This window comes from Rattus norvegicus, chromosome 2, assembly GCF_036323735.1.
Source record: "Rattus norvegicus strain BN/NHsdMcwi chromosome 2, GRCr8, whole genome shotgun sequence".
NCBI classification, from domain to species: domain Eukaryota; kingdom Metazoa; phylum Chordata; class Mammalia; order Rodentia; family Muridae; genus Rattus; species Rattus norvegicus.
This window is the reverse complement of record NC_086020.1, coordinates 231,092,875-231,114,941: the sequence shown is the minus strand read 5'-3', so window position 1 is coordinate 231,114,941 and position 22,067 is coordinate 231,092,875. Positions and strand designations below refer to the sequence as shown.

General features: G+C 39.5%; 2 long non-coding RNA genes across 2 annotated transcripts in view; one reads left to right on the top strand and one right to left on the bottom strand.

Moving 5' to 3' along the window:
* The window catches only part of LOC134485983 (uncharacterized), a 32,352-nt gene extending 10,495 nt beyond the window's left edge, over positions 1-21,857 (top strand). Inside the window, exon 2 of the long non-coding RNA XR_010064465.1 lies at positions 21,513-21,857. This is a non-coding gene — a long non-coding RNA (uncharacterized LOC134485983). The remainder of the gene's footprint in view (positions 1-21,512) is intronic.
* On the bottom strand, positions 5,725-8,925 carry LOC134485981 (uncharacterized). The gene is made up of 2 exons (XR_010064463.1): positions 7,317-8,925; positions 5,725-6,500 (listed from the first exon to the last, which is right to left on the bottom strand). It is a non-coding gene; the product is annotated as an uncharacterized LOC134485981 (long non-coding RNA).
* Positions 21,858-22,067: the final 210 nt, after the last annotated feature.

Genomic DNA, 22,067 nt, shown 5'->3' with positions numbered 1-22,067 from the left:
ATGAAAAATTCTGTATTCCTGTCTTGGTCCATTCAGATTACTATAACAAAATGTTATAAACAATGTGTTTATAAGCAAGAAAATATTATTTTTTGGCAGGTTTGGCAAGAGCTGTCTCCTGTTTTCAGATTGTACCAATTCAAGGATGTTTCTGTCTGATGGATGGACTTGCTAGCTCTTCAACCGTCTAAATACAGCACCAATCCAGCAAATAAGACCCTACTCCAGAGGTCTCATACCATCCAAAGGACTCACCTCAATATTGTCAGAAAGAGGAACAGAAGTTCTAAAGGAGAATTCATTAGTGACACAATGCAAACCATACCAGCAGAATGTGACAACGTAGAGGAAATCAGCCCATGCCTTGAGAAAGCACAGAAGAAATGCATAAGCAGTGTTTGAAGGACCAAAGAGTAGTACCATGGCAACAGCTTACATCCGCACATGGTGAATCAACATGGGGAACTTGAAATTACAAACACATTTCCAGTTTGTGATATGAAGATGTAGACTTTAGTCGAGATCGCCTACATTTCAAAGAATTTGATCTCTTACAGTGCTGAAAAATAGTAATTTTAGCATTTTCTATACAAATGGAACATTATGCTGAAGTATTAGTAAAATTTTATACAAAAATAATAAATTGTAAACATAACAATTGTAAATCGATGAAAGAACTCACAAAACAACATGAATTGGGAGATATTTCTCATTTATAGTCAGAATATTGTCAGGGTGTGAGTTATTATACATGTATGGATAGATTCAATATAATCTCAAATAAATCAATAACCTAGTGTAAGGACATTGCAAAGCTAATTCCAAATTTATTTTAAGAGAAAAAAGCCAAATATATCTAATATAATATTGAAGAACAAGGAAGGTAGGAGACTGGAGGTTTCTGTTTTCAAACTGATTATCAAGCCAAAGCAATTAGATCACGTGGTATGTATCAAGAAGCACGTGCATGTCAACGGAACAGACAGAGACTAGAAGTAGAGTCATAGTTAACATTTTGTTTTATTTTGTTTTTGTCAAAAATGAAAACAATTAAATGAAATTATGTATAGTCTTTCAAACAAATGGCAGAATATTCAGACATCCACGTATACGTCAATAGGTCCAACCAAAGACCCTCAACAAAATCAACTTCAAATGAGGTGCGGAGTCAAACGCAAGCGTAAAACTATAAAGGACCCAAAGTAAAGCATCGGGAAAAGTTGAAAAGAACCTTGAGCTCTGTGATGATTTTTAGGAACGACAGTGAAGACATGATCTGCGAAAGACAGAATTAATAAACCAGACTACATTGAGGTTACAAACTTTGCTCTGCAAGATACACTGAAGAGGATGGAATCCTTCTGCCCTGACTGGAGGAAAATGCAGAGAAAGGAATGTGCGTGACAGCATATCAGTGTCCGTATCTACAAAGGATTGTTAAAACTTGGCAATCAAAGGCGATCACCCGACCAAAAAGTGGGTCAAAGACCTTAACAGACATCTCAACAACAAAAGGAAAAAAAAAAGAAAAACAAATAATTATATGGGAACATGTACCATGTCATCATTCATTCATAAATTAAATAAACAGAACTAGAGTTATAGACTTGTGAAAATGACCAGAACACTAAGTACTACGCCAAATGCCTTCAATGATGAGCAGTCCCAAGAGCTGGTCCAGTGCGAGAGGGAATAAGATGATACACCTAGGGGTTGGGGATTTAGCTCAGTGGTAGAGCGCTTGCCTAGCAAGCACAAGGCCCTGGGTTCGGTCCCCAGCTCCGAAAAAAAGAAAAGAAAAAAAAAAGATGATACACCTACTTAGAGAGTGTTTGAAATTATCCTACAAAACCAACATACTCCTCCTATGTGATACAGCAATCACACATCAAGGCATTCGGCCAAAACATCTTCATATAAAAACCTGCTTCTAGATCCATGTAGACGTTTAGTTCACAGTCACTAAAATGTCAGAGCAACCACGATTTATTTTAGTGGGTAGATGAAAAAATGAACTGGAACCAATCCAGACAGACAATGAACTGTTATTCACCATTATCAGGAAATGTCTACCGAGGAACAAGCATATGAAAAAAAAACGCATAATAAGCAGAAACCACTACAGACTGTAGTCTTCTATGCTACTCTTGCAGACTTGGAAATCCATGAACAGATAAGTGGTCTCCCAGGCTGTCTGATTCTATAATGATGGACTCCTATCATTATGTGTGTCTGATCTGGTAGAATAGTGAGAAACTGTGGGATTATACACCATGATGCCATGTCAAAATAACCAGAGAGATACCTGTACCAAATTCACCAGTGTGAATTCATCATGATCGTGAGAATGAGGAGGGGTTAGAAATGTTTGCAGGTACTGACCACATAAAAATCTCACTGGTTTCCCCCCCAGTTTTACAAGTGAACCTAAAACTAATTTAAAAAAGAAAAATTTGGGGCTATGGACAGTTTATTTTTAAAGGTGCTGCCCTTTCTAGCATAAGGATGTGAGTCACAACACCAGAACTCATGTGTAAAAACCAGAACATGGTGGGGACCATTTGTAATCCCATGGTTAAGAAGCAGGAGAGACAGGGGTATCCCTAGAACTCCCTGGCCATCCAGCCTAGCCTACTGGGTGAATTCCAAACCAATAAGACACCTTATCTCAAAAACTAAGTAGATAGTACCTGAGGAACAACATTTGAGTTTTGCCTCTAGCCTTTGCATGCACACTGTTGCCTGTATCTGTACATGAGTAGCACACACAAAATAAGATTGTAAAAATGAATAAAGTATATTCCAAGTATTGCTTCACATCTGAATAAATACTAAGCCAGCTTAGCTGCTATTGTCTCCAAAAATGTCCAAGGTGGACAGAGGTGAACTCTGTAACCTCTTATGAGCCCAAAATATTAAATGTACGTAAAGCACTTTAAACTGTATTTACATTTCTGATCAATATCATATGTTGTTTTCCAAAAGCCAATCATCTTAAGTCTTACAAAGTACGGATCGGGTAGCAATTCCTAGATATCACCTATCAAATTTTCTTCTTGTATTGGTCAGCACTCTCTATAAAAAAATGAATAAAATGATATTTTAAAGGGGATTTATTAGATTGCCTTAAAATATAATCAAAGGGTTTCCTTCTAGTTCACTGAATCAAGTTTACAACCAAGTTTACCTACTACACTTACTCATACCCCAAACACATTAGAAGATGATTTATAGAAAGAAATTTAAAACTCAGATCACGACAGGCTTTACATATCTCTTCAGCTAGCCTATCTGAAAGTCAGAGCCAGTCCTTTAAAATGATAACACACATTCTAGTTCCTGTTGTACCCATTCATGCTTTTTTACTGTATCTGGACAGACCTAGATCAACAGTTGTAGCAGGCAGATGCCTTGAAGGTTTGTACTTGGGGGAGGGGCTATTGCAGCAAAGCAGCTGGATCAAGGGATTGCTGGGAATTTTGGTAGTAAGAACAGATTTTAAAACTTTTTTACTTAATACCAAAAGTGTCTCTTTTTTCTTTTACCATGTAATTATTAAATACTAAAGGCATGCAAATGTTTAATTAAATACTCAAAATGCACAACACGGTGCATTATCTGAGACGAGTATTATCTACATAGCTTACAGCATTTCCATGAACGATGTTCACTGTGATGTATTTAAAGATTTTGAAACATGAGAAAAATATGCCAAGTCCTTGGTTAACAATACTTTTGTTGGTTTTATTAATTTCAAAAGCTCCCAAGGCAAAGAGGAACAACACTTCAATAATTATAATAATTATAATGCACAGCTTAACTTTTGAAGTTGCTTGCAGATGCATGGTCCTCTAGAAGTGTTAACTCAGATAGAAGCGGGTCTAACTGGCATAATTACAAGCCGTTTTTCCTTAGGGTTACTCTGCAACCTGATCCTCCACTCCTGAAACATCATCAATCCATGAGGGGCAAAGGGCAGCATTTAAGGTCAAAAGACTTGACCTTGAATTTACAAATGGCATTTAACTTCACCACTGCTTTCTAATTTCCCTCCCATGTCATACACTGGTGTCTAGACCCACAGGAGTATGGTCAAATCTCAGAAATGTGATATTTCCATCATAGACTTTGAGAAAGTTAAACTAGTCACAGAAGACACAGTATTACTGAAGCACTATTGGGTCAAGGGCTCATCTCTTTCTCTTTTTTGCTTCTTTCTTCCTTCCATTTCCTTCCTTTTTTCCTTCCTTCCTTTTCTTTCTTCTTTTCTCTTCTTTCTTCCTTCCTTTTCCTTCCTTTCCTTCCTTCTCCTTCTTTCTTCCTTTTTCTTTCCTTTCTTCCTTCCCTTTCCTTGCTTTCTTGTTTTCTTTCTTCCTCTTTTTCTTCTTTCCTTCCTTCCTTCTTTTCTTCCTTTCTCTTTCTTCCTTTTCTCTCTCTCTCTCTCTCTCTCTCTCTCTCTCTCTCTCTCTCTCTCTCTCTCTCTCTCTCTCTCTCTCTCATTTCTATTTACCTCATTTAATTCCTAACCCTAACCCTACATTTAAGGAGTAATTGACAAGGAAATTGTAGAGTCACTATTTCATTTTCAGAGCCGAGCTCCTTCATTTGTCATCCCACTAGCATTCTAGTGAGAAGGAGAACTGCAAACAAGCTAATTTAAGCAACTTTTTACATAAACTGTAAAACTATATCACAGGCTAGTATGGTGAATTTAGTCCAATGAGAACATAAAGAAAAATATTTCCTATTCCTTGGTAAGGAACAGCTTCCTTCAGAACATATTGCAGCAATGGCGTTCTAAATCTGCGAAGATTAGAAAGTAGTTTTATGGTCAAGATGTTACAAACTGAATCTCGTTTTGCTTTAGACCACAGTGCCTTTCTCAGACTCAGTTTCCTGCAGGCATGTCACATATATACAGCCAGCATGGCGAGCTCAGGGAAATTCAGCAACGATATTGAAGCCAACTGTAAAGTCAAAATTCACCGTCTCTGAACGGTCGTCATTTTGCGCTTATTTAAGTAATAGCAAAATAGGCCATCTCATATTAGAAAAATCCTACTTGGAAATCATTTTCAAAGTACTATTGAATTGCGGCCGCAAATGTAACAAATGGTTTTGAAGTGAAAATCGACCTGAGGCAGGAAGAAAACTCTGTAATCTAGCACCAAACTCAGTTATCGTAACTCAACTTTGTAATCTCAGCTTGTTCCCCCACGACCTGGGTGTTTTGTTTTGAGATTATATTTTTTAAAAAAATGAATTCAAGGAGTCTCTGAAGCTGAGCATCCAGAGCCTGCTTCTTTCTCTCTTTTCCGAGAGTAGGTAATAACAGCCGCGAGGATTTCCGAGACTTCCGTCTGCTGAGAAGCTGTGTCGTGCATTGAAATTACGGCCCTCTGTTCCATGTGGTCACGTGAAGCATACTGACTGATTCCTTGTGACGGACCCTGTCACGGAGCCGGATGCTCCAGCTGGAAGACAACAGAAGAAATCGCTGCTGCAAACAGCCACTTAGGGGTTAAAATTTCATACTATTTTTGGAAGAACCATTCTATCTTAATCACAAAAGTAAGTGGGGTAGGTTATGTAGGACTATGTTCACATTATAATGCAATATGATTCTAGACCATTCCTATGTATATACCTTCATGTGACTGATTTTATAAATAAAAATAAAATTAAATTATTAATATCATCTAAAGAAACTCAAGTTGCTTGCTCCTGTAGTACTGAGAAATTTATTAAGGCATGGCCGAGCTATTAGTTTTCTATCATGTTCTAAAAGACTAGAGGGGAGAAGTGTTTCCCAGGCGAGCAATGCAAGGACTTGGGTTTGGGAAATGGGAAGTGTGCCTTCACTCCAAGCATCGAGCCACAGCTCTTTTCTTTCAAGGCATACCACTGCGGGAAGACATCTCCTTGGGAGTTATGCTGATATAAGTTTATCTTTATAATTTAGATATTATTAAAGTAGGGTATTATTCAAAGAAGAAAAGCTGAATGTTGTGAACATGGATGAAGCAAATGCTGGGGAAATGTCGATGGTCCTTTATAAGTTCCAGCCCCCCCTCCCATCCCTCGTAGTGTGTATGTGTGTGGGGGGGCAACCACAGGCATGGATATGCACACACAGACACATATGTGCATGGGGAGAGCAGAATTCTACATCTAATCTCTTCCATAGTCATTCTCTACCCTTCTTTTTTGAGACATGGCCTCTTACTGAACCTGAAGCTAGTGAATAAGGCTAAGGTGGGTAGCCAGTTGAACTCCATGGGTCTAGTTGTCTCCATCTTCTCAGAGCTGGGGTAACAGATGCCTGCTGCTACACAGTACTTTTCTACATAGGTGCTGGGGATCCAATCTCAGGTACTCATAGCTTCTACAGCAGGCACTTGACAGACTGAGTTGTGTCCAAGACCCTCCTATTTCTTTCCTGTGTACTTTTCCTATGTTCCATCTTTCTCACAACCCAGAAATCTTCTGACCTTTCCAACCTGCAAAGTGAGAGGGATCGTTATTAGGTTAATGTGAATGGTATTCAAGCAATTTCCTTAATCGTGATAACAAAACTTCATGATATTTTCATAAAAAAGGACACATAAAATTGTATTAAATGGGGTACATGTTAAAAATTGCACAGCCCATGTAAGAAAATTCTCCTGCAAAATTCATCTGACTAGAACCATGTTTTCAAAACTCCCAGGTCTTGGCGCTTGGTCTGTCTACTTAACAGAGCCCCGTCTGCAAATCCTTTCCAGCAAAGATTTAAAGATTTTTGCTTCCGATACTTTTCAAAATGAGCTTCATTCATACCAGTTTTTTTTGGCTGTGACCGAATTAAATATTATTTATTTTTATTTTGCTTTGGCCTTCAACTTCAGCAGAACACTGAAGATAATACATACAGGCTTCCTGCACTGAAAGGCCTGTTCATTACTAAGTCTTCTGCTTGTGTTCCCTGGCCTTCCGGGAGTCCTAAGTGCTCCCTTCAAGCTGGCCAAAGCTGGCCATTGAGTCACCCCGCTTTGACTCTGAAACAGTCATGGTTTCTTCAAGACAGTCCTGCCTATTTAGATCCAGGCCTTTCCACCCCATCTCAGGGAAACTAATCACCACAGATCCCATTCTCCCTTTTGCTGTACTTTATTATGTGTTTCAAGGTTGGAAACAAAGAAGGATCAATGCTTTTCCTTTAAAATATGACAGAGCTATTCCTTCCCTGCAAGACAGATAACAGAGATTAACTAAGGCTGTGATTCTTGATGGGGGTAGTCTTTCCGTGCCCATCCTGGCCTGATTGAGTTACTTACCCTTCATCAGAGTAATTGACTCCCCATCTTTACTGACAGCTCTGGTGACGTTTTAAGGCAGCCTGTTTGTTTTCTTTAAGTATGATGCACAAAACCAATGTCCCCTGCACTTGCATTCACCCAGAGGCCGAGACCGTAATTTCAAAACTAAAAAAATAGAAGATTAAAAATAAAAGATCATTGGAAGATATAGAGCCATAGTTCTAGCCTCGCCTGTGAGGAGTAATATTATCACCACCAAAGGACCTGGGTTCTGGGAGCTAAAAGTCTATATTAAATTGTCAATCAGTTGAATACTAGGGCTCCTAAGTAGGCAGTTCTTATCAAGTTGAATTTTATTTCCTCATAATCATATCTCATCCGTCGCTGATTCTATTTCTCTGTCTTCTCGCTATTTTCCTTCTATTACGTTTATTTTCCCCTTACTGGTCCTTTGAGGAAATATGCATTATAAAATGCTTTCAATGGTAGCAAGTTCATTTTCATTTACTTAGCAAAGAGATACAAGGGAGGACGGAAAGCCAGCTGGGTGGGGCATTCCAATGCACTCTCATGTCTCAGGAGCCAGAAGGGAATTACAAGTTCAATATCACTCTGAACAGCTTGGGAAGTACCCAAAGGCGCTGGAGACATAAATCAGTGGCGGAGAATTTGCCTAGAATACTTAGGGCCTGAAGTTCAAACCCCAGTACCCAAAATAAAAGTATCTACAATATGCAAAGAAAGGTGCTCAGGATGGGAGGTATAGAATGCACAAGATGAAAATATTGTCCTTAAGATCTTATATTAAGGAAAATAAGCATTCACATCAAAGAATACTGAGACAAATTCTGGTTAATTTCCTAAAGTAATCAACTCATCGACAGTGGTTTTATGGCCTCCTCTCCTCTGTTGTCTAATATTTCCTGCGCGCTGAATTCATAATGATGTTAAAAATGTAATTCGGATAGCTGCTTTATTTAAAATCCTTCATCAGTTCCCATTTGTCATCAAAGAGAGCTTCAAACTGCACAGTCAGCATTTTTTGTGATATGACCTCAGTTTCTCTCTCCAGTCTTTCAGGCGTCACCTCACCCTCTCTATACTGGTGTCCACTACAGGAACATTGTCCTGTTGGCCACTTCCTCCATAGTACCCAGCTGCACACACTGAAGCACAGTGATAGACATTTTCTCTACGGAACAATGTTGGCTTGGAAATGCTGAATTCAAAGTTCTGACCCAACACTCAGACAAGCATGCCTGTATGAATGTGGCTACGGCTTGAGATAGAAGCTGTGGTTCGCACACTCTGGAGATGACTTAATATCAATGCTTCCTGAGCAAGCACAAACAACAAGGTTTGGATCTCTAGTACCCATGCGAAAGCAAGGCGGGCATGTTTACCGCCTATAATCACAGCATTCCTCCAGAAAAACATGAGATTCTAGGGCCAAGAAGGCTTCCTAGATTTATCAGAATGAGGGAACTCCTGGTTCAACAGCTGTCTCAATCAGCCAAGTGAGGAGTCAAACACAACAGCCTGCAGTCTACACACACATAAACATATACACCAGTACATATATGTGCATCCACACACATGCAAGCATGTACACACAATAGGATATATATTAATATATTAGTGTGTAAATTAATAATATATCATGCATCAATTATATTATATATTAATATACAATATAATAATATTAATACAGTATGTTATGTTTTATTATATTTCATATATATTACTTACATGTTACATAATATGTAATATGATATGTTGTGTATATTAATTATGTATCTTGTAGTATATGCTGTATTAATATACAGTATATTAAATTAATGTACATTAAAATAAATGGGGTTATTATATAGATGCTGGAGATGTCTACAACTACATGATCACAAGAATTGCCAATGAAGAAAACATTAATTTCGAAAACAGTGCCATAAGAAGAAGCAAGCATATTTAAGATTTCATTATTAGACTTCAAAAATGTTGTAACATCAGAGTGAAGTGTGAGGACAATGAGATTTGCGGTATTTTATAAATGTTTTTGACTGCAAACATCTTTCTCGTTAGTCATCATAATGTTAAAAAAGCAAAATGGAGGAGGTTTTCTTTTAAGTGACTAAGGGAAAAAAAATACGTGTATAAAAACATCTTGGAAAGAAAAGGATCAGTTTTAAAATTAAGTTGTTTTCTAATAGTCAAGTAATTGAGGAAATGCAAAGAAATTTGAGTAGTGTCATTGTTTCTCAAGAAATGTAAATTGTCTACATTTGGTGTCTGTATATGGGATGGATTCCCAGGTAGGGCAGTCTCTGAATGGCCTTTCCTTCAGTCTATGAGCCCCACTTTGTCCCTATATTTCCTTTACACAGGAGCAATTCTGCGTTAAAAATTTGGAGATTAGTGGGTGGCCCCATCTCTCAATGGGGCAGAGTGCGGGGGTTTGCCTAACCTCTGGATATGGCTTTTACAGGTTCTCCCTCCCCTTTGTTGGGTATTTCAGCTAATGTTAACCCTGTTGGGGACTAGGAGCCTCTTGCTTTCCTGGCATCTGGGACTTTCTGGTGGCTAACCCCAGTTCCCCATCCCCCATTGCTATACACCACTGCTCAGTTTCCTGACCCTCTGTGTGTCATTCTTGTCTCATCCCACACTTGATCTCAACCCCTTTTTCCCCTCCTCTCCTTTCTTCCTCCCAAATCCCTCCCATCCTATACCTCCAATGAATATTTTGTTCCCCCTTCTAAGGACTGAAGTATCCACACTTCGGTCTTCCTTCTTCTTGAGCTTCATATGGTCTGTGAGAAGCTCTGCCAGAGCCTGACAAATACTGATGTGGGTGCTAGCAAACTGAACCTGGGACCCCAGAGGAAGAGTTAGGAGAAGGACTGAAGGAACTGAAGGGGTTTGCGACCCCATAGGAAGAACAAGAACATCAACCAACCAGACACCCGAGAGCTCCCAGGAACTAAACCACCAACCAAAAAGTACACATGGAGGGACCAATGACTTAGCTGCATGTGAAGCAGAAGATGACCTCATCAATGGAAGGAGAGGCCCTTGGTCCTTGGCTTGTTTCCCCAGTGTAGGGGAATGTCAGGGTGTTGATGTGGGAGTGGGTGGGTATGTGGGTGGGGGAACACCGTCATAGAAGCAGGGGGAGAGGAATGGGATGGGAGGTTTGTGGAAGGGAAACCAGGAAAGAGGATAACACTTGGAATGTAAATGAATAAAATATCCAAGAAAGAAAGGGGGAAATGTAAATTGTTCTGGAAATGGAGTCAAACGAAAAGAAGGTGTAAGAGCTGGCGGAACTGAGTGAGATGATGCCATGGTGTGGAGCGGTCGCACAGCGTGCGCAAACCCATCCAGAAGCGCCCTATGGCTGTGTGAGGTAGAATCGCCTCTTCCAGGTACCGGAAGCAATAGTGGAGCTCAAGAGCTGCTGTTTCAACTCGGGGCATTTAGTACAGGCAAACAGGGCCCCAAACAGACCCTGTGTGATCCTTGCACCTCCTAGGATCATATAATTGATTGGCAAGGGCCCCCAAATTGAACTTATTTATTTATTTTTGACAGCCCAATTCATTAGAGCAAGTCCATTGGCTGTTCTACATGCTTCAGTCCCTTGCTGCAGGCCAAAGAGAGATCGCCAGTAGCATACACCTGAGCTCTGTCCACAGGCCCTGTCCACTCCATCATGCTTGCTTCTGGTTTCACGTGTGAGCTCTCGGTTTCCCCTCACCCCTTTGCTTTTGAAAGCAAGCTCTCCCTGCGTTTCATTTTCTGCTGATTTTCTGCCTCTGTTTCCCCTGCGTCTCCCAGACCAACAAATGCTATGGAGCAGACAGACCCATTCATCTCCCCAGTCTTATCTGGAGGAGCATATGTTTCCTTTCTTTGAGGTCAGATTAACTATTCCTATATGCAACACAAAGAAGCAATATGCACTGGCAGCAAATTCTCCTCGGGCAAACCATCCTTTCTGTCCACTGTGTTAAGCCAATTTAACATGCTTAAACATGCCTTTTGTCATTCACAACAAAAGCAAAAGGCAAATGAACTCTGCTTAATAAATCATTTTCTGAGGCAGAAAAACTGCTCAGGAAATATGATGCCACACATTTAAGGCTAAAGTCTGAGACGTTTTAGTCACGAATTCATCCAGTTTCTCCATGACTAAAACTGGCTTAACAAAGACATTTCAAAGAGCAGAAGAAGTTTTTAAATTCTACACCAACCTCACTATGTATTTGAGGCCCACTTTATTTCTACAGATGGGTTTATTAGATAAATTATTTTTCTACAGAGAACATGTAATGATATAAATATATTTCAAAAGGATAGGAACTCTAATAAATGTTAGCCTCTCTGTGTGTCTCTGTCATTCTCTCTGTGTCTGTCTGTCTCTCTGTGTCTCTGTCTCTGTGTTTCTCTGTTCCTCTCTGTTCTCTCTGTTCTCTCTGTTCTCTCTGTTCTCTCTGTTCTCTCTCTCTCTCTCTCTCTCTCTCTCTCTCTCTCTCTCTCTCTCTCCTCTCTGAATGTGCATATGTGCTTAGGCCTTAACATGACAATTTGATTTATTCATGCTTCCAATTTTATGAATTCAAATTAGAAGCTATAATTCCCTAACAGGAGTTACCAAACTGTACTTTGTAAAGTATTTAGCACAAAAGACAAAGTACCTCAGTAAAAGAAAAGGAGTAAAAAATCACCTTGGAACAACACCAAAATGATAGCCAGACACCTAAAAATCACATTGTAAAACAAAGAGGCTCAAAAAAACATTGTGCATACTCACACCTGCATACACATTCACTGAAATTGGATTAATTTTCCAAATGCCAACTTCTAGTAAGATCGAATATAACTAACACTGCCAAATATTTGAGCACGCCTAGCTGTTCATATCTCCACATTAAATTTTGTTCTAATACAGAAGAATGAGATGTGCTGCACACCCGTTCATGCTAGGTAGCGCTTGCGTTCATTTCAAGCAAAACATTTTCAGGTCAAGTGATAACGTTAGAAACCCATCTTCAGGTGGTCTGGGATGAATTTTCTGGCTTGTCTTTTATCTCCTCCTCCCACCCAGCTGCTATATGGCATTTAAAGCTTGGACATGCTTCCGAATTCTGAGTGAAGGGGACTCAAAGCTTTCGGACACGCAGGTGCCACAGTATGCAGAGTCTGCTATTGCTGTGCTTTCTCGAAGGGGGGGCAGCAAATCATCCTGTCCAGATAGCTCAGTCCTTTCCAATTTCTGCAAATGACATTGCTTCTTGGTCAGGTGGGTAACATTGCAAAATACCGTCATCCATATGGACCCTACGAGGAAAACTGGGTTGAACGGCTTTTAGGCTTTTAGCAAGCTGTGCTTTGACAAGAACTGTCTACAGTTAGTAGAGATAAGTGACTCTTCCACAGGTAGTAGGTGCCTTACTGGGTTCTCTCCGAGAGTCTTATGTATTTAAATGAACACGTAGCCTTAAAATAATGAGGGCCTTAAGTTAGCTAAATGCACTTATAATAACCATAACACAGGCCAGTTACTGGGCAAAGTGATAAACATTCGTCACCTCTTTTACATGAGGATGTCGAGCATAGAGAGGACATTCCTTAGTACATCCTTTCGGGTTGTGCTTTTATAAGCCTACTGTAAGGAAAATAGCGTAATTGTGGGGCAACCTCTAAGTGTAAGTGAATTTTATACCATGCAGCTAACAATAATTCTACCATCCTAGGAAGTGCATATTCATTAAACTCTCATCCTACAACAAGAAATATTCTGTCTTACTTCATTAATTTCACCAGCACTCACAATAAAACCAACACATATCAACTCATTTTATGAAGATAAGAGTGCCTTTGTCCCTATGTTTCAGTCTCTTTGGTGTGGGATGCTACTCTGCAGGCTAAAGAAAGAGGAAATCTGGACACCATCCTAGCCAAAAACCTTTGAGCTGCCGTCTGTCCTGCTTGTTAGATGAGCTGGAGTGATGGTGGCACACAACTTGAGGGAGTGGTTAACTAATGTCTGGGTTAACTTGAGGCCCAAGCTTTGAGAGGGAGCCCATTCCTTACCCTGCCAGGAAGGCCGTAAACAGACTAGACAGCTTAAAGATGTAGGGGAGAATCAAACATGACTGGAAATACTGAACGGGAGAGAGAAGAAGAAAAGTAACCAAAAAGAAAAAGGAGAGAGAGAGAGAGAAAGAGAGAGAGAGAGACAGAGAGAGAGAGAGGGAGAGAGAGAGAAAGGGAGAAAGGGAGGGAGGGAAGAAGGAAGGAAGGAAGGGGAGACAGAGAGAGAGGGAGAGAGAGAGAGAGAGAGAGAGAGAGAGGGAGGAGGGAGGGAAGGAAAGAGGAAGGAAGGAAGAAAAGAAAGAAAGAACAAAAGAAAGAAAGAAAGAAAGAAAGAAAGGAAGGAAGAAAGAAAGAAAGAAGGAAAGAGAGAGAGAAAGTTCCTAACGCTATTCTGCTCATAGCTCTGTCACTGGCCATCAGTCATCAGAGAAGCTTCCTCCCACAGCACACGGGAGCAGATACAGAGAGCCACAGCCAGACGGTGTGCAGGAAGTAAAAATGAACCCAGGGAGAGAGGAGGTGGGGGCAATGCATGTGAGGGAGCTGGGAAACTGGTCAAAACCTATTGTGTAAGATGAGAGTCTGGATAATTAATATAGCAGATGGTACTGTGATAAGATGTAAAGGTGCATGTGATTACAACATTCTGGGTGCTCTTGGCTACTTCAGTGTATTGGCTATGAAAATATCATGGGAAACTTGGGAGAAAAAGGTCGTCCTGATAATATAATGCTAGCCAGTAGTGTTCTGTATTCTAAATGGTCCTCAACACATACGCTGAGTATATACATTACTCTATCCATTCATTCACCTGCCGTGATTCAGAGTTCAATCCCTGGCACCCACACCTGGTGGCTCACACCCACCTATAAGTCCAGGGCTTGAACATTGAATATTATCTTATCTTCCGGTCTCCGTCGGCACCAACAAACATGCAGTGCATATGATCTCATGCAGTAACACATACGAACTTAAACCAAAACATATATATATATATATACACACACACATATAAATATATATATATATTTATATATATATGAATCAATGCATCCACATCAGTTAGATTCATATCCCCAACTTCCTATTTGGCAGGAAAAGTAAATAATACTAATTAAAACATAATCAGTTTTAAAATATGTCTTGATAATCCAAATGTACATTTACATACAAAACTTTATTCTCAATACTTTCATTCAAAATTTAAAATTAAAGTAATTAAGGCATGTTCAATCCCCCCTTTATTTTTCCAAATAATTAAAATACAGTTAAAATTTCACCCTCCGTTTTCATCCCTCGAAACCTTCCCAAACTCATGACTTCATTTTGTAATTTTTGATAGATATTAAAATTATCAATAGATGAAATAGATCAATAGATGCATCTATTTAAATATAAAAAGTTATAAATCTTTAGGATTATATACATACACACATACATATCCTAAAAATAGACAAACTGTTTGTATTATTATATTTATATGTTACTATGATTATATGTACATGATACATGTAAAGGCACTTATATGTATGTGATTTCAGGCCTGACTATTTTGTACTGGCTAACCAATTTCAAATACTTATTAATCAGTTTAAGATTTCAAAATATGCTTTAATTTAAAAACTCCTACTTCAGTTTCTCACAGCCCCTGTGATGCCTAGAAAAGGAACTCATTCATTAGCATAAATGTAAATATCTCAGAGAAAATAAGCTAAAATCAATTTCACATGGAATTATATTGTACTCTATACATACAAAGATGCTTTCATGTACTTAAATGTAAAACTACAGGATCTGTACAATTAATCACTTTATAGTAACAAAAACAAAAACAAAGATATATCCACAAATACTAAAAGGGTAAAAATACACTGTGTATTGTAAGCATCTTTAAATTATATAGCCTAGATGTGCAGGCAGCTGAATGGAACTGGAAAAGATCATCCTGAGTGAAGTAACCCAGACCTAGAAAGACAAACATGGTGTGTACTCTCTACAAGTGGATATTAGTCATAAAGTACAGGGCCACCATGCTACAAAGTATAGACCTAAAGAAGCTAAGCAACAAGGAGGGTCCAAGGAGTGGAGGCACTTGAATCTCACTGAGAAGGGGAAATAGATTAGGTATACGGAGTTGATAGTGGGAGAAGACTGGATGGGGAGTGGTGGGGATGGGAACAGAAGGATGACATGGGAAGAGGACAGAGGAGGGAGTGAATACTGACAGGAACACCTGGACTGGGGAGGATGGGCATCTCTGGAACAAGCTAGAAACCTAGGACAATGGAAACCCAAGAAAATATGATGGTGATCATAACCAAGACTCCTAGCAATGGGGGTTATGGAACCTGAACTGGACATCTCCTGTACCTGGGCAAGATTTCCAAATGGAGGGATTGGAACACCAACCCATCCACCAAATCTTAGACGCACGATTTGTCCAGCCCCACAAGATGTGCAAGGGTAAAGATAGAAGAGAAATTGAGGGAATGGCCAACTAGCAACTAGCCCAGCTTGAAACCCATGCCATGAGAGGAAACCCCTCTTCTCATAATATTAATGACATTCTGCTATACTTGCAGATAGGTGCCTAATGTAACTGTCACTGGAAAGCCTTCACCCAGCAACTGATGGAAACTGAGACAGCAACTCAAAGCCAAACATTAAATGGAGCTTGTAAAACCTGTAAAAGAGAAAGAGGAAGAATTGAAGGAGACAGAGGGTAAAGGACACCATAAGGAAACCTACAAAATCAACTAACTTGATCCATAGGTGCTCACAGAGACTGAACCACCAACCAGAGACCATGCATTGAATGGGCCCCCTACATGTATGTCTATGAGGATGGACCCAGACCTACTACCCATAAATAATAATTATGATGATGATGACGACGACGACGACGACGATGACGACAACGACAAAAATGACAACGATGACAAAATAAAAGCAAATAAATCAGAACGGGACAAAACAAACAAACAGAAGATAAAAAAACCAAAGAAAAAATTTAAGAACTATCTATATAGATGCAGACACACATATTCACACACAGATAAGTCTCATAAAAACACATAACCATGCATCATAATGCACATGATAAGGTTAAAAAGCATGCCCTGACAAAGTGAGTCAATGATGGACTCCTTTCCTTATTATTTCAAGCTGTTTCTGAGATTCGTCACACATGTGTCCAGGTCAAAGCAAAGCGCTTGTTACTTTACCGTCTGAAAATCGTCCCCCTCATATTTTCATATCATCTTGCCTCCTTCCATTCATATTTCTGTGCAAGTGACACTCCTTAGAGGTTTCTTAATCTCCCATGGAAATGGTATTTAATATCCCTTTTCACGTTAAGGAGAGACTGGCATATCAATGAAAACCGTGTTTGTGTTCTGTAATTTGTCCTAATTGTAAGGAGTCTGCAGTATGTAGATGCCCAGTAAACATGAACTGAGGGACACTTTGCGTCATCGTTGGTTAAGATAGTCTCTTTACCATCATCAACAGCAACTGAGACAAACTGATGTCCGGCCACTTGCTTCATGAAAATCTGTATTTCATTTAAAGCACTAATTACAGTACATAATTATAACTCTGTAGAGGAAAGAAATCAAAATAGAGATCCACAGTCTCCTTTAGTTAGTGAAGAAACCATATCTACTTATTAACAGTAGACTCTAAAAAGAAGTAATTATCTTTCCTCTTCTGCGTCAGCTGTCATTCTTTTATTTTCTGTGCCACCTCCTTTGAACTGTTGCTATTACATTTACACGGTGATGCAGAATACTTATTAAGAAAGAAAATATTTGCTTATCTTAATGCTTGAATAAACCCCTATCCCTAAATATTCATGATGAGACATTACTCACCAGTTAAGACCTAAAAGAGAGAAATAAGGTTATAAATGTGGCCATAAAGCATAAAGTGGTACCATGTCCTAATAAGATTATTGTCTTCATAAGAAAGGACATTAAAAAGAAATCTGCTATACAAGAGTGTGTGCTTGCATGTGTGTATGTGTATGTGTGTGTGCTTGTGTGTGTGTGCTTGTGTGTGTGTGTGTGTATGTATGTATGTATGTGTATATGTGTGTTACACATCATGATAGATCAGGTGAGCAGCTATCACGGTGCTGTTGTCTATAAGTTAAGCTACCTTCCAAGAGAACTTGGCCAAGCTCCAGAGAAATGAGAAAGCTAAGTGTTCATCCTTATGCTTCCTGATTTATTGAATCCCAGAAAAAACAATCAAATAACAATCAAAAATGTTCCCTGTCATATTGAATTAAAGGACACACACCATGTATCATAGTGACTTTCACTGCTGTATACATTAAGATGCTTTATTTTAAGCTGTATACAAGCTTTCTTATAAACCCCCATAGCATTAAATCCCGCCTGGCATGGGATTGCATTCTCTGTCGTGACTAAATCATAGTAAGCATGTTTTAGTATGTAGTATTACCCTAGAGATTGGTTCCTATCCTGTTTTAATCACTATTCTTATCTTGAATTACTCTTATGTTACCAACACTTTACACAACTTAGTAGTAAGCTGTATCTTCGGAGGGAAGGGAAGTGGGTTTTACTGAAAATAGATTTTTTTTGTCCTCACATAATACATCATGTTTACAGATTTCCCTCCCTCTTCTCCTCCCACTTCCTCCTCTCTTCCCTTTCCATCTGGACGAACCCTCTTTCTGTCTCATTTGAAAGCAAACAGGCAGTGAGCCCATGGTGGCTGACTCAGGAGGCAGAGGCAGGCAGATCTCTGAGTTTGAAGCCATTGTGAGATCAAGGACAGCCAGATCCACACAGAGATACCCTCTCTTAAAAATCAAAAGAAGAGAAGAGAAGAGAAGGAAGAGAAGAGAGGAATAAGCTTAAAAGAGCTATAAATAAAATAAAGTATAATAAGATAAAACAAAAGATAACACATTAGAATAGAACAAATCAGACAAACCAAGGAAAAGAACCCAAGAAAAAGCACAAAGAAAGGATAATAGATGTAGAACCCCACTTGTTCACACCCTCAGGAATCACATAAAACCACAAAACTGCAAGCCACAATATGTACATAAAGGACCTATAGGGTATATATATATATATATATATATATATATATATATATATATATACCCCATATATAAATATATATATATATATTTATATATATACACACACATATGTGTGTACATATATTATGATAAGATATATAATATATTCGTGTGTATAATTATGTATAAAATATGATTATATGATACATATAATTATATATAATATATAAGAATATAGTATACATATATTAACAATAAAAATTAGATAAATTTCTAAGAGCCTTGACACAATATTATGAGTCAAAGAACCAGCCACTGAGTTCATTTTCTGCTGGATAACTAATGATGGGCATGCAGCCTACTCCTAAGAGTAGTTGGTTTCCACAGTAAGAATTTCCCTTGGAGAAAAATTAGTTTTCATTTGCAGTTGGTTATCAGTTGTGGAGATAGGGGCTTGTATCTGTGTTTACTTTCAACCATAGAATGCCATTCGGTGCAGATCCATGCAGGCCCCTGCTCATACTGTCTCAGTCTCTCTGAGTTCATGTTTGTGCCGGTCCTGTTGATTTACAGGGCTTTGCTTTCCTGGGGTCCACTATTCTGTCTGGCTTAGACCTGGGTGTTCCAAGGTCTTGCACTCTGTATAATGTCTGCCTGTAGGTCTCTGTATTTGTTTCATCTGCTGCAAGAGGAGGCTTCTCTGATGATGCCTGACGAGGCCCCCATCTATACTCATGTTCTGTGAGAATATCAGAATGCATTGGGGATCACTTTACTGACGCTTTTTTTCCCTGAATAGTAGTATTCGCTTTCCCCTAGGATCTCTAGTCTCAGCTTCTTGATCATACAAGCAGCGCTGGGTATGGGTTCCATCTTGTTGAGTATGCCTTAAGTCGAGTCAGATTTTAGTTGGTGACTCCCACAAGGTCTGTTCCACCACTGCACTAACATACCTATGTGGCTTGATTTGTATATAGATGCTGCTTAAATTTAGTTTTCATGGAATGCCTTATTTTCTCCATCTATTGTGATTCATAGTTTGCTGAGCATAGTAGTTTTTCCTGACATCTGTGGTCTCTTAGAGACTTTTGCATATCTGTTCCAGGCATTCTGGCTTGTAAAGTCTCTGTCTAGTAGGCAGGTATAAAGATAATTTGTAGGCATATTTGGGGTGGGGCTACTTTACTGGGTTTTATTATCTCCCACCCTTCCAACCCTCATTCCACCTCAATCCCTTCCAAACCCCCAATACTAGGTAGGACAGAAAAAAGGTTAGAGCGGAAAGGGGGCATAGAAGTGTTTAGACTACTTCCTGCTGATTCAGGGTGTGGAGTTCCTTAGGTCAAGTCCAATCTTGATTGTCAGAATGTCTGCAACCAGCAATCCTGCGACCCAGTGACCCAGCAACTTTAGAAGTGGCAGCAGGGACAAGCAGCAGCAGAGGAAGCAGCGCAAGGGAGCAGCAGCCACCACAGGGCCTCTCTGGGATCTCGCATTTATACCCTCTCAAGCGTCCCCAGAATTCCAGACATTATCTGCAGCTGGCAAAAATCACGCCCCTCCTAGAACACGAGACAATCATAGTTAGTGGCTGTGGACAATCTGAAGCAGCCCCATATCTCACAACAGGGATTAAAAACAAAATGATAATCATATAGCATTACTGGGTTTTTAAGGAAAACAAAATTCTCACTACACTAATATGTCTGCTTTTATTTCTTAACTGGTCTTTTTTCCTTTGTAGCATTTCCCATTCTTCCTGTTTTAAACATTTAGTGTTTTGATTATTATGGGACTAGGGGACTTTGTTTTATGATATGTCCTATTTGGTGTTTTGTATGTTTCTTGTACTTTAATAAGCATCTTCATTTTAGGTTAGAAATATTTTCTTCTATCATTTTGTTGAAAATGTTTGCCTTGCCTTTAACTTAGATTTCTTCTCAGACCTCTATACCTCATGTCCTTAGCATTGGTCTTTTCATAGTGTTCCAGATATCCTGGATGTTTTCCAGATGTGTCAGGACTTTTTTAGATTTAACTTTCTGTCGACCAATGTATCCATATCTTTCATGATAACATCAATGACTGAGATTCTTGCCTCTGTGGATCTCATTTGAGTACATAAATGTTTCCTTTTCAGATTTCATTCAATTTAGATTTTCTCTATTAATTTCTACTTATGTCTTGAACTGTTTTTATTAATTTACTTCTGTGTGTTTTCATGGATCTCTTTAAGAAATGTATTTATTTCCTCTTTAAGGATTCCTGTCATATTCACTAAAGCTGTGTTAAGGTCATTTTCCTGAGATTCAACTCTCTTACAGTACTCAGAACCTGTACCATATGTCCTCTAGTGGAGTCAGATTGTCCCGGCTGTTACTGCATTTTTATGCTGGTGTCTAGGCATCTGGGTTTGGGGAGATTTCTAGATGATGACATCAGATCTTGTGTTTTGGGGGAGGTTGGTGTTCTGTTCCTTGGCTTTTGTTTCTTCTCTGGTTCTTAGAAAAAGATAGTGGTGGTGTGTTGCCCAGTAGGAAAATCTTCTGGGATCTTGATAGGTGTAGCCACTCATGGTTTAATGTAAAATGTGTTTCTGGGACTTGATATCTGACACTTATGAATGAGGATAGGTTGGGAGGGGTTGAGGGGTCCACAGAGGAATAATAGCAGGTGTTTAAGCCAGAGCTGATTGGTACTCTGGGGATTAATGAAGATGATGAGGAGAGACCACAGCACAAAGTCTGCAGAGCTGGGAATGGGGCTGGGGGATCATATTTGGAGGAGCAGAGGAAGACATGAAAATCCGAAGTTAACCTACCTGTTTCTCTGGATGGAGTGGCCTGTGAGTAGGAAGTGCCTGAGTAGGAGAAAGCAAGGATTTGGGAAAAGAATATGAAGAGTGGAAGGTCTATGGGATCCACTGAAGGTGAGGTGGTGGGGAGGGAGGCCGTTGCAGGTGCAGTCTGCTGCAGTCGGGGATGAGACTAGGAGATTGGACTTGGAGAAATGGAAGCTATGGTGAAGCTCTACAGTTGACCTACCTGCTTCCCTGGCAGGAACCTCCTGTGGAATCCGGGATGCCTGATGGAGTTTGGGGCTATGATTGAGCAAAGACTGAGGAGGTGTTTGGGAGCAGAATTCTGGGATCCAGCGTTGATGGAGCCACGGTTGCGGTGGATGACTGCAGGAGGTATTCTGTTGAAGAACAGAGACCACACTGATGGATTGGAGTTGCCAGAGCAAAATGAGAGAAAGAAGGAAGGATCTGTAGTCAGGTCTGTTACCCTCCGGGCACAATCTGCAAGTTCCCAGAGAATGCGTTCTGGGGTTGAGCCATTTTACAATCCCATCCAAAGGTCATCTTCACACTTTCATAAAATAAAGCTGCATTGCAGAAATAACGCAGCGACTTGCTTAAGGCTTCATTTGAAAATTCTTAAAGGAACCAGGCATCTTTAGAGGAACGGTGAAGGATCTTGTTTGGAAAACAATTGGCATTGAAATATGCCCCCCTAGAGTTTTGAGTATGAAGGTCTATCAGTGTCAAACCTAATTGCTGTCAGTGTTTCCCACAATTGATGGTGTTGAAGTCAAGGAGTCTATAACATACC